The sequence below is a fragment of the Triticum dicoccoides genome, chromosome 1B (genome assembly GCF_002162155.2).
Source record: "Triticum dicoccoides isolate Atlit2015 ecotype Zavitan chromosome 1B, WEW_v2.0, whole genome shotgun sequence".
Taxonomy (NCBI): domain Eukaryota; kingdom Viridiplantae; phylum Streptophyta; class Magnoliopsida; order Poales; family Poaceae; genus Triticum; species Triticum dicoccoides.
The window spans coordinates 557,532,704-557,545,542 of record NC_041381.1 but is presented as its reverse complement, the minus strand read 5'-3'; positions in this window follow the sequence as shown (position 1 = coordinate 557,545,542).

Here is a 12,839-nt window from a genome sequence, read left to right as displayed (position 1 = left end):
GAACGCATACTTGATCTCTCATGTCAAATTCACGGCACCCCCGATAAACCAGCCAACCACGCCAACAGAGAATGCTGGGTGTTTAAACAGGCTGGCAAATTGAATGCCGAAAACAAGGAAAACGGGCTGCATAGCAACGACGACGAGGAACCCCGATCGTTCAACACAGGAGGACAGAAGAAATTCCCTCCCCAGGTGAAAACAGTGAATATGATATACGCAACCCATATTCCCAAGCGGGAACCACTAAGGGACGTCTATGCGATGGAGCCAGTCGCCCCAAAGTTCAACCCATGGTCCTCTTGTCCGATCACTTTCGACCGCAGGGATCACCCTACCAGTATCCGTCATGGCGGTTCGGCCACATTGGTCCTTGATGCCATCATTGACGGATTCCGTCTCACACGAGTCCTCATGGACGGTGGCAGCAGCCTGAACCTGCTCTATCAGCATACAGTGCACAAAATGGGCATCGATCCCTCAAGGATCAATCCCACAAAAACCACCTTCAAGGGTGTCATACCAGGTGTGCAGGCCTATTGCACGGGCTCAATCACACTAGAAGTGGTCTTCGGATCTCCGGACAATTTCCGAAGCGAGGAGTTAATCTTCGATATCGTCCCCTTTCCATAGTGGTTATCATGCCCTACTAGGATGAACCACATTTGCTCTATTCAATGCGGTACCGCACTATGCATACCTCAAACACAAGATGCCTGGACCTCGTGGGGTTATAACTGTCAATGGAAATACAGAACGCTCGCTCCGTATGGAGGAGCACACTGCGGCTCTCGCAGTAGAAGTACAAAGCAGCCTTCTTAGGCAGACCGCCAATCCGGCGATAAAACCCCCGGACACCATCAAGCGAGCCCGGAGTACCCCGCAACAGGATCACCCGGCACGCCCAGAGCTTGACTAGCAATTCGGCCTCCGCCCTAGTCTCAGTTAAGCGGCGAAATTTGTGCCGCACGTACATAAGTACGCACTTAATACCATGGGCATAGGTGGAGGCAGGGCTATGATACGGTCCACAATGCGGTTTGACCGGCCCAGGACCCACACATCTTTGCACTTTTTTTCTTTCAGGTCCCCACCCTCGGCAGGCTCTTCCGATAGACAGGCTATCGGACACATAGCGGAATGAACACACGAAGCTGGGGCGCCCAAGGGAATACTCAGGTGGTCTCTGATAACGATCATTATACCTGTTTTACATACCCGCACACATCTCGCTCCCGGCCAGGATGTGTCAAATAGTCCTATTTTGCTTATCACACTACTTGTACATGTACGCTTCGACGTATCATTTGAATAACAATGGAAACTAGTGTACAACGTTAGCTCACTATTACGTTCATTTACCCCTTTCCTTTACTGCCTATTTATTACACTCATGCATTTTTGTACACCCACTTTGCCAGGGGCTTTAGTGTACCCCATAACATGGCAAGAAAAGTCCGAACACTTTTGAAAGTGCGGCACCCCGAACTTATAGCATTATATGCATCTGCTCCGAATCATGTCTTGGGTCAATAGTTGGGTTTGCCCGGCTCCTATGTTTTGGTACCTTACGTTCCGCTATATCAGCTAAGGTAGCGCAGGGAGAACTACCGCGATTGTGTCCCGGTTCTTCCGGACGAGCACCTCAGTAGAGAAAGCTGAAAACTAACTGTCATGATAAGGCGAGAGCTGGTCGCTGTTCGAGAGGTCTCAAATCCTTAAAGATTTGTTCCACTTCAGGCAAGGAATCGGCCTCGTCCGATTTAGGAGTGCGTAGCGCACCGAGCCGGCCTTCCAGATACTAGGGGCTTCGCCAAAATTTAAAATTGTAGACTTCTATGGCCAAGTGAGAGCGATAAAGCCGTATAGTCCGATTGCCTTGTTTGCGGCGCTAAACACCTCCTTAAAAGGACCAACAATTTGGATAAAGAGTGTTTATACTTATCCCGAACACCCCAGTACTAGCTACATGGGGGCAGAAGCAGACGACTGGCCAACTCTCAAGATCTTATAAACGGCCGCACAGAAGGTAATATTTTAAATTAACAAGCGCCATATAGCGCACATGAACTGGTTTTCATGTTACAGGATGACATGAGTACATTCATTCAAATATTACATCCTTAGTACATTCATCCGCCACAAGGCGGGCACCCTTAATGACATTCTCATAGTACTGTTCGGGTGGTGATGCTCCTTGCCCTTCGCCGGCCCCTCTGTCACCAGCTTCTCAGCGTCCATCTTCCCCCAGTGCACTTTCGCACGGGCCAAGGCCTTGCGTGCACCCTCAATGCAGACAGACCACTTAATGACTTCAAGCCGCGGACAGGCATTTACCATCCGCTTGACAAGGCCGAAGTAGCTGCTGGGCAGGGGCTCGCCAGGCCACAGCCAGACTATGAAGTCCTTCATGGCCAGTTTCGCCGCCTTGTGAAGCTCGACCAGTTGCTTCAGCTGGTCGCTCAAGGGAATTGGATGTTCGGCCCCAATATACTAGGACCAAAACAGCTTGTCCGTTGATCTCCCTTCCTCAGCCCAGTAGAACTCTACGGCATCAGAGATGCTATGCGGCAGATCTGGGAATGCTCCTGGAGAGCTCCGAATCCGGGTAAGTGAAAGGAAAGTCTCCTTCACATGTTTGCTTTGCATAATGAAAGTCTTACCTGCAGCTATCTTCTTGGCCACCTCAATTTCCTGGAGGGCCTTCTGGGTGTCGACCTTGGTGTCTTGCGCGCTTTGACGGGCCTTCGCAAGCTCTGACTCTTGCAAATTGGAGTCACGCTCCAAGGACTCGAATTTTTTGACGAAATCCTGGAGCTCTTGCTGGACCTCATCAACCCGAGCTTCTTGTTTTTCACGCTCGGTGCACTCCCGGGCCGCTTTGCCTTCGGCCTCGGACAGCGCCTTCTTAAGGGCCGCCACTTCGGTCGTGGCCCCTATTAAAATTCATCATGCTTCTATTAGCATCAACGATTTTTTCCTTTATATAGCATTCAGATGGGGTATCACTTACCTTTGTTCTCCTCGAGTTGCCTCTTCACAAGGCCGAGCTCTTCTTCGGCCCGCCCCAGGTTCTGCCTCAGTTCCGAGACCTCCACAGTGGCAGCGGCCGCGGCCAGCAGCGACACCTGCTTATTCACATAGACATAATATGATTAGACTCCTTGAAATTATATTTCATCCTCTGCTCGGCCTTTCTTTCCGAACACCAAACAGAGCATCAAGGGCTACTGTCTATACTATGTTACTTTCTCATAATTTAAATTGCTTACCTCAAAGCTGTCAGGAGGCTGCCACAGGCTTCGGTCAATCCGCTTTTGGTGGACTGAACCTTTGCAATCACCGTACTCATAAGAGTACGGTGTCCTTCATCAAGGGAAGCACTTCCACCAAGTTATCTGATGCCTTTGGATGGACATAGGTCATCGGTACAGGCGGCTCACCCCCTTGGCGAGGGGCTTCCTGCCTGAATCCGAAACCATTGGAGGTTCCGGCGTAGTATCCGTCTAGGGGACAAGCTTGCTGCGACCCCCCTCATCAGAATCCATGGGGATCTTCCCCCCATGAGCCCCACATCGGGGGTTTCTCCTTGAGGCGCCTCCAAAACTATCTCTCCTTGGCCCGGTATCTGAGATAACACCTCGGTGTCATCCGCGGGCCATGGAATGGAGGCTGTCGGGAGCGAATAGCTTTTCATCTCCGATGAGGTCAAGGACCCATCTGAGGAGGATAAGTCGAAGTGGGATTTGTACGGAGTGCATAAATATATTTTGACATAATAAGAGGCCATAAGCTAAACATGCCAGAAGTATTATGGTATCCGGATACTTACGATTTCGCCACGGGCTTGTCCCTGGGTAGCCACTCCTCGTCGCTGTAGGCGGCCATGGTGGAGTGGTACGGAAGGAGGGTCCTTCCCTTCTTGGACCCTTCGGCCTCCATGGAAGGGGCAGCCTTCCTTTTCTTCTCCCCCTCGGTTTGGGGGAGAGGGTTTTCCTCTTCCTCCTCCTTGTTGTCATTTGAGGAGTGTTCCGTGGTGTCTTTGGATGATGAGTCCGACACCACCTTCCGCCGGAGACTTTTCCTGGTCCCCGTGGCCTTCTTCTTGGCCTTCTTCTCCGGTACCTCATAGGGCGCTGAAAACAGCATCTCCGTCAGGAGAGCGGTTGCTGGATCTTCAGGAAACAGAGCTGGATAGTCGATCTGCTCCGCTGTCGCCACATAGACCTGTTAAATTGGTATGATGGCTTAGATTCCACCCACAAACATACTAATGAAGGGCGCATCTCGTGAAATATAGGGAGCTTACCGGATTGGCGGAGCGCCTTGCACTGAGCCCATGGTCCTCGGTCGTGGGAGGAGATACTTCGGCAACCTTGAACAACACCTTCCAGACGTCTTTATGCGTCATGTCAAAGAGCTCTCGCAGCATCTGGTGTTTGGCCGAATCGAACTCCCACATGTTGAATGCCCTTCTTTGGCACGGGAGAATCCAGCGAAAGAGCATGACCTGGACCACATTGACAAGCTTTATCTTCTTGCTTATTATATTTTTGATGCAGTTCTGGAGTCCGGTCAGCTCCGTAGGCGCACCCCAGGCTAAGCCCTTCCTCTTCCAGGAGGTGATCCGCATGGGGATGCCAGATCGGAATTCGAGGGCCACCGCCCAGTTGGCGTCGCGCGGCTCGGTGATGTAGAACCATCCCGACTGCCACCCTTTCACGGTCTCCACATAGGAGCCTTCGAGCCAGGTGATGTTGGGCATCTTGCCCACCATGGCGCCTCCGCACTCTGCTTGCTGGCCGACCACTATCTTTGGCTTCATGTTGAAAATCTTCAGCCACATGCCAAAGTGGGGCTTGATGTGGAGGAAAGCCTCGCACACGAAAATCTAGCTCATAGTAAAACATGATCCCTCAGAGAAATGGGTGGAGGGGGAATCCCAGTCCACAGACGAAGTGGGGGAGGAACACAACCCTCTCATGTGGTTCCGGAGTCGGAACGATCTGCCCCGCGTCCGGGAGCCGGTGCGTGATGTGTGCGGCCAAGTATCCGGCCTCCCGGAGCTTCGTAATGTCCTCCTTTGTGACGGAGGAGGCCATCCACTTGCCTCCCGCTCCGGACATGTTTGGAATGGTTGTACGGAGAAGGTGAGAACTGGGGCGCTGGAGCTCGAGCATGCGATAATGGATGAGTGAAGGCAGAAGGCTTGGATGAAAAAGGAGGATCCGTATCTCTTTATAAAGGCGATAGAAACTGTGCGCCTCCCCACTTGCCCGATAAAGTCGCTTATTCCCCAAGCTCCATGATTGATGGCGCGGTTGGGTTACCCATGCCCGTATTGATGAGAATCCCGCGATAAGGGGACACGATCTCTGCTTCGACAAGACGTGTCAAGGAAACCGCCTCGCGTTACGTGTAGTGGCTGGTTACAGAAAACGGTTCGAATAATGACCCGGCCATGGCATGATGTCATAGTATAAAAAGTTGTCAACATATTAGATTTGTGGAGTATTGTGCTCTCTACGGTGGTATGTGGGATTTGTTTTGCAGAGCTGGACACGATTCTTGTGTTCAAAATCTTCTATGGAGTATTCGGAGAAGGAACCCGCCTTGAAAGGCTGAAGACAATCTGCGCGTCGGACTCATCGTCATTGAAGCCTGGTTCAGGGTCTACTGAGGGAGTCATGGATTAAGGTGTCCTCGGACAGCCAGACTATATACTTTGGCCGGACTGTTGGACTATGAAGATACAAGATTCAAGACTTCATCCCGTGTCCGGATGGGACTCTCCTTTGCGTGGAAGGCAAGCTTGGCAATTCGGATATGTAGATCTCCTTCTCTGTAACCGACTCTGTGTAACCCTAGCCCCCTCCGGTGTCTATATTAACCGGAGGGTTTAGTCCGTAGGACAAGGATGATCATAATCATAGGCTAGGTTCTAGGGTTTCGCCTCTATGATCTCGTGGTAGATCAACTCTTGTAATACTCATATCATCAAGATCAATCAACAAGGAAGTAGTGTATTACCTCCATCAAGAGGGCCCGAACATGGGTAAAACATCGTGTCCCCTGCCTCCTCTTACCATTAGCCTTAGGTGCACAGTTCGGGACCCCCTACCCGAGATCCGCCAATTTTGACACCGACAAGGAGATCATCACCGGTGGCCATCTTCATCATCCTGGCGGACACCATGATGAGGAGGGAGTAGTCCACCCTCGTGGCTGAGGGTTTGTACTAGTAGCTATCTGTTTAATCTCTCTCTCTCTCTCTCTCTCTCTCTCTCTCTTGTTCCTGAGATGTCACAATTTTGATGTACCGCGGGCTTTTGTTAATATAGTCGGATCATATGGTGTTTAGCCCTCTCTATCTTGTTGTGAATTGAGTTTTCCCTTTGAGATTTTATTTTATCGGATTCAATACTTTTATGGATTTGAGAACACTTGATGTATGTCTTGCTATGAATACCCATGGTGACAATGGGGTATCATATTGATTCACTTGATATGTGTTTTGGCACTCAACTTGCAGATTCCCGAGGTGGCATTGGGGTAATCTATGCATAGGGGTTGATGCACGTTCTCGTCTTTGTTTATTCGGTAGAAATCTTGGGGCACTCTTTGAGGTTCTTTGTGTTGGGTTGAGTATTACGAATCTGAAATTGTTTGATGCATATCGTATAATCAACTCACGGATACTCGCGGTGACATTGGAGTATCTAGGTGACATTAGAGTTGGTTGATGTGTATCATATGCTGTTATTTTAGTACGAACTCCTGGATAGATCGAACAGAAAGAATAGTTTGTTTTATTTTAGTATGAACTATTGAATAGATCGAACGAAAAGAATAACTTTGAGGTGGTTTCGTACCCTACAAACAGTTTCTTCTTATGTTCTCCGCTAGATAAGAACTTTGGAGTGATTCTTCATTGCACGTTGATGGATGCCTCTATGATCCAATTATATTAGCATTGTTGAGAGATTGCACAAGTGAAAGTATGGACCCTAGGCCTCATTTTCAAGCATTGCGATACCGTTTGTGCTCCATTTTATCAATTGCTACCTTGTTGTTTTTTCTTGTTCTTATTACAAAAATCAATATCTACTATCCATATTACACTTTTATCACCATCTGTTCGCCGAACTAGTGCACCTATACAATTTGCCATTGTATTGGGTGTGTTGGGGACACAAGAGATTTCTTGCATTTGGTTGCAGTGTTGTTTGAGACAGGGGCGGGTCTGGGCCCCAGGTCCCCAGGGCCCAGGCCCGGGGCGTGGCCTTTTTTTAGTTATTACCTAGGCATGTTTTTGAATGGCCCGGGGCTTAGCCCAATTATACCTGGCCCAAGAAGGTAGAACCCCTCACCCCAACTCGCAGTCTCGCAGACCTAGCCACGCAAGAGTTCTTGTTCGATTGCGTGCAGCGAGGCAGCCGCCAACACCTGCCGGTGACTCCCCTCCCACCCCCCGCTCCGGCCAGGACTGGCTCCGGTGACTCCCGTCCCGCGGTCCCGCCCTTCCTCTACCGCTCGCCCGCGCCCTTCGCTGCAGCGATGCTCGCCTGCTGCTGGCTGCTGCTCCGCGCCTCCGTCGCTCGCCCCCCAGCCCGCATGGTCCCTACTGGCCCGCTGCTCCGATGCGTGCTGGCTAGCTCTCCTGCCTCTGCTCTGGTCCGGCCTCTCCTTGCTCCTGCTCTGCTCTGGCCCACACCAAGCAGGACTGACATGACTGAGGACTGACGCACACGATTGCTACTGTATTTGGTAATGCCTATTGTTGATATTTTTTTGAAGATTCAAGATGCAATTTCATTTGAAATGCTGCTGCTTATTTCTTATTTGAATGTTCCGAAGAGAGGCCAAACATTTCATTTCGTAGAGATGTTCCACGCTTGCAGAAGCTACTATTAATTCAGTAGTACATGGTGTTGTAACCCTAAATGAACCAATCGGATTGCTCCTGCTTATTTCACTACAGGAATCAGGAACTTTGTCGTCCGCCACGGATGACGGCAAAGGCACACATGGCGGACGACAAAGGCCTTTGCTGTCAGCCAACAGACGGCAATATGTTCGGCTGAATAGGCTATGACAAAGGCCTCTTTGCCATCAGCTAGCGGACGGCAAAGATGAAGAAGGCTTTGCTGTCCGCTAGTTGATGGCAGAGAGCTTGGACGACACACGTGGTTGTCCAGGTCTGTTAAGTGGTTAACGATGTGCTTTGCCGTCAGCCAGCGAACGTCAAAGATGCAAAGGCCTTTCCCATCTGCTGGCTGACGGCAAATCTGCCAAATTGGCCAGCCCCTAATTGCCAGGTTGCACAGGTAGCTGCCATGTGGCAGCTTTGCCGTTTGTTGGTAGACGGTAAAGCTCTTTGTCGTCCGCCAGCAGACGGCAAAGTGTCTATATAGCCCCTGTTTTTTCTGTTTTTCTTAAATTCATTCAATTTTGACAGAATTTCACACACACACACACACACGCACACACACACACACATTTCAAAATAATTTCAACAATAAGTTTCCAACAAGAGATATATACAAGTTTCCAACATTTCCATATATATAATAAGTTTGCAACAAGAGATATCTAACAAGTTTCCATCAATGCTAGCTTCCTCGTCTCAAGCAAATCTGCAAATTAGGAAAGATGAAAGTTAGAAGAAGAAGAAGACTAGCTAGCAGGAAGAAGAAGAAGAAGAAGAAGGTTTCTTCTTCTTCTTCTTCTTCTTCTTCTTCTTCTTCTTCTTCTTCTTCTTCTTCTTCTTCTTCTTCTTATTCTTCTTCTTCTTCTTCTTCTTCTTCTTCTTCTTCTTCTTCTTCTTCTACTTCTTCTTCTTCTTCTTCTTCTTCTTCTTCTTCTTCTTCTTCTTCTTCTTCTAACTAAGGTAGGTAAATGAAGTAGCTAAGCTAATTATAGATAATTACTGAGCTATCCTAGGTTGTTATGGCATTTTGTACCTAAGTGAGCTAATTATGTCATAAATGAAGTAGCTAAGCTAATTATACATAATTATTGAGCTATCCTAGGTTGTTATGCCATTTTGTACCTAAGTGAGCTAATTATGTCATAAATGAAGTAGCTAAGCTAATTATAGATAATTATTGAGCTATCCTAGGTTGTTATGCCATTTTGTACCTAAGTGAGCAAATTATGTCATAAATGAGTAGCTAAGATAATTACAGGTCATTATTGAGCTATCCTAGGTTGTTATGCCATTTTGTACCTAAGTGAGATAATTATGTCCTAAATGAAGTAGCTAAGCTAATTATAGATCACTATTGAGCTATCCTAGCTTGTTATGCCATTTTGTACCTAAGTGAGCTAATTATGTCATAAATGAAGTAGCTAAGGTAATTTTAGATCATTATTGAGCAATCCTAGGTTGTTATGCCATTTTGTACCTAAGTGAGCTAATTATGTGATAAATGAAGTAGCTAAGATAGCTAGAGGCCATTATTGAGCTATCCTAGGTTGTTATGCCATTTTATAGCTAACAAAGCATTTGTTAAGCAAAACACTTGGGAAAACTTACCATGATCTGGGAGGTGAAGGGCCGGTCGAGGTTGCGCTACCCTGAGACAGAGAAGGGTCGGTCGATCCTTTATGGGAGGCATGCTGCACGAAAGATCATTTGGAATGTTTAGTTGGCATGATGCAACTGAAATGTGAATAGGATTAACTAATGACCATTCAAATGAAACTCAACGTGTCCGCTATAGCAATCTAGGGCATCGACGGAGGGGTCTGGCCGGTTTTCTCGCACACGGACTGCACATTTTGTTTTCACGAGCAGTCATATGAGTTAGTAATGAAACGAACATTGCGTGCATGATTTGGCTAGTATGTGGGAGAAACTTACCACAAGGATCTCGTATAGGGCCCGGTGACTTGCTCGTTCTGGTTCCTCTCCGCCTCCAACAGATTTGTTGTCCTCTCCTCCACATCCCTCACCTTCTCATCCGACTTCCCGGTTGCCTCCGCCACAAGCTCCTGGGCCTTAGACTCGATAGCGAGATCCACTGGCCATGGTCGAGGCCTCATCTAGGGAAGAGACTTTGTCTGCCGCTTCTTGATCTCTGGGAGAATTCTAGGACAATGTATGAGCCCATCCCCAATGGCTATGTGGCCATGTTTCCTTCGATCACCAGATAGCATCACGAGCTCATGATCAAAAGGGCTCTGGCTCGGGTTGAAGTCCTCGCCTTTCATCTCCTTCCCCCAGTCTCTATACCTCACAAGCTTGTTATGGGAGGAGATGTTGGTGAAGCTATCTGGATGATTGAGTTCATCCTCCGAGAATGCCTTAGACTTCTTGTACGGGGCACTATGGGCCATGGCATAGAGGTCGTACAGCGGCGGCACGTCCTTCTTGTTGTATTTTGCCTGAAAGAGGGGAACATGGGTAAGTTAGTAATTAAAGCTAGAATGAAGAATGAAATTGCATGAATCAAACCACATACCCAGTGATCCCCATACTCAAATAGGTTGGAGCTCCATTGATGGTGCGGTAGACCTCGCATCTGGGCACACTTGTCTCTGGCCTAGTTGTGGGTGGCTAGCCATTGGGGAGAGCACTACTCATCCACCAACCTCTCCCAATAGTCCATCTTATCTGCACACCATCTCGGGGGCACCTAAGTTAGAAAAAGAGAAATTTCAGTGCTACACCTACGAATCAAATCAAGGAAACTGGTACAAGGCCTTAAGAATAGGTAATTACCGTCATGTACTTCTCCTTACTCAAATACTTGAGGCGGCACTTCTTCTTCTCCCTTCTGATGTTAGTCGAGGCGTAGTAATCTCGAACAGGCTGGACCAGAGCCTCGTGATGTGTGTTCTGAAGTAGGCACTTGGACTCGGCTTCGTGAACCATAGCCGCTTCCACCTCGTGTTCCTCAAGACACCTGTAGAAGGTCTGCAATCAAACAAGACACCGCCGATCATTAGTACAATCACTAGGTACTATTGATTTTTAATTATGTAAAGGAGAACTTACCCAAAACCGCCGTCTCACAATGTCAGCCACCGTCTCGCACATGACACCGTCGGCCATCTCCCTCGGCGGGGCTGGGGCAGCCTGGTACAACTCTCAGGTGAGTTCTAGCTATCGAATCTCACCCTCACCGGGCAACGTGACCTACCCTGGGAAGTGGTGCCGGACTAGAGTACCAAGGACCTGGTTGGGCCTGCGGACCTTATCTGTGTGTACCCAACCCCTGCAGTATGACAAGGCAAACACATTAGATATTAATTTGAACAAACATGAAGGCAAAAGGTTAAAAAGAGTAAATTAATACACTTACTTCTCCCCGTTAGGCTGAATCAACCACCTCTGGCCGCGGGTCGCAGGCACGGACGGTAGCTTAGTACTACCACGCTGGTAGACCCTCTTGCCCTCCTCAACCCGCTCGCTCTCGCTGTAGCTATCCTAAGATAAGGTGTCCTCGAGATCATCATCATGGTCGCGAGTCTCCAGAGTCACGTGTGACGAAGACTCTGGGACCCTAGTCTCCTAGGAGGAAGACTGTGGGACCCGAGTCTCCTGGGAGGAAGATACTGGGACCCGAGGCTTGGCGACCAGAGCCTCGTCGACCCGTGGCTCGGAGACCAAAGGCTCGTCGTCCCGAGGCTCGTGGACCAAAGTCTGACATGGGTCCAGGTCAGACGGGTCCACCTGAGAGGGAGCACTCCGATGGTCCGGAGACTCAGCGGGGGTGGCGGCGAGGAAGGCAGAACAACCTTCCTACCTCTGCCAGCGCCCTGTCCACCACTACGCCTCTTCTTCCCCCGACCTCCTCTCCCGACCGAAGAAGAAGCGCCTGCCGAAGGTGCTGGGGGTGTGTGCATGCTGTCTACCAGCGCCCTCCGAAGGTTCTGGGGTGGAATAACCACACCCCTCCCAGGCGTCGAGGTAGGAGGCTCGGAGCGCTCTCGACCCAAGCCCACCATATGTCAACACCTGCAATGAGAAAGAGTAAACGAAATTAGTACAACGTACACATAAAAAAATTAGTGTGTATCATCATCATGAAGATAATAAAAAAATCGGGGTGTCGTGTCGGGGGTCGAGGGGTCGGGGTGTCAGGGTGTCGTGTTGAGGCTCGAGGGGTTGGGGTGTCAGGGTGTCGTGGTCGAGGGTCGAGGGGTCGGAGTGTCCGGGTCAGGGTGTCAGGGTGCCGTGGTCGGGATGGCAAATCCTCTTCCCCTTGACCCTCGACACGATACCTCGACCCCTCGACCCTCGACACGACACCCCGACACCCCGACCCCTCGACGCTCAACACGACACCCCGACCCCTCGACCCTCGACACGACACCCTGACACCCCGACCCCTCGACCCTCGACATGACATCCCGACACTAAGTAAACTAAATAACCTAGACCAATTAAACTTAAACTAACTAAACTAGAAAACCAAAACGAATTAAAACTAAACTAACTAAACTAAAGAACCTAAACTAATTAAACCTAAACTAATTAAACTAAATAACCTAAACTAATTAAACTAAACAAATTAAACCTAAACTAAACAACCTAAACTAATTAATCCTAAACTAACTAAACTAAATAACCTAAACTGATTAAAGTAATTAACCTACACAAATTAAACCTAAACTAAATAACCTAAACTAACTAAACTAAATAACCTAAACAAATTAAACATAAAAACTAACTAAACTAAAAAACAAAAAAATAAAACAGAAAAAATAGGGTGGCAGGGCTCACCGTGGGGGCGACGACGGGGTGCGGTGGCGACGGGGTGGGGCGGGGCGGCGCTCCTCGGTTGAGGTCCACCAGTGGCTGCGGCGGGGAGGCGGCCACAGGGAGGCTC